The sequence below is a fragment of the Echinops telfairi genome, unplaced genomic scaffold, assembly GCF_000313985.2.
Source record: "Echinops telfairi isolate 266 unplaced genomic scaffold, ASM31398v2 ScPeMD7_7441;HRSCAF=8479, whole genome shotgun sequence".
Classification (NCBI taxonomy): domain Eukaryota; kingdom Metazoa; phylum Chordata; class Mammalia; order Afrosoricida; family Tenrecidae; genus Echinops; species Echinops telfairi.
Window position 1 is genome coordinate 1,331,397 of NW_022111341.1, and position 386 is coordinate 1,331,782.

Below are 386 nucleotides of genomic sequence, written 5' to 3' on the forward strand. Positions count from 1 at the left end.
TAAACACTTTTACTGCTCTGTGGGGCCAGGTTGACGGGGCAAACTAAGTTCTGATCCCACAATTCACGCTCATTTTGATTGGTGACACTGATGGCCATGCCCACAAGGCGGTCCCATTCTTCCCCTTGGCTCCTGCATAGCTATTTCCATCAGTCCTCCTCTCCTCTCTTCCTGCCTCCGAGCTTCCTTCGTTGAATCTGGTGTGACAGGTTGCTCTGGGGAGGGTGTACCTCCCTGGAGCTATTGTTGACCTTAGAGGTCTATTGTTGACAGGCCACAGATGGTGGGGTGGGTGGGGGGCAGTTGGGTTCCAGGCTTAAATAACCAGTAACCAAAGCCAAAACCCCTGGGGCTCCATCAGCCTCTATCAGACCAGTGAGCCTATT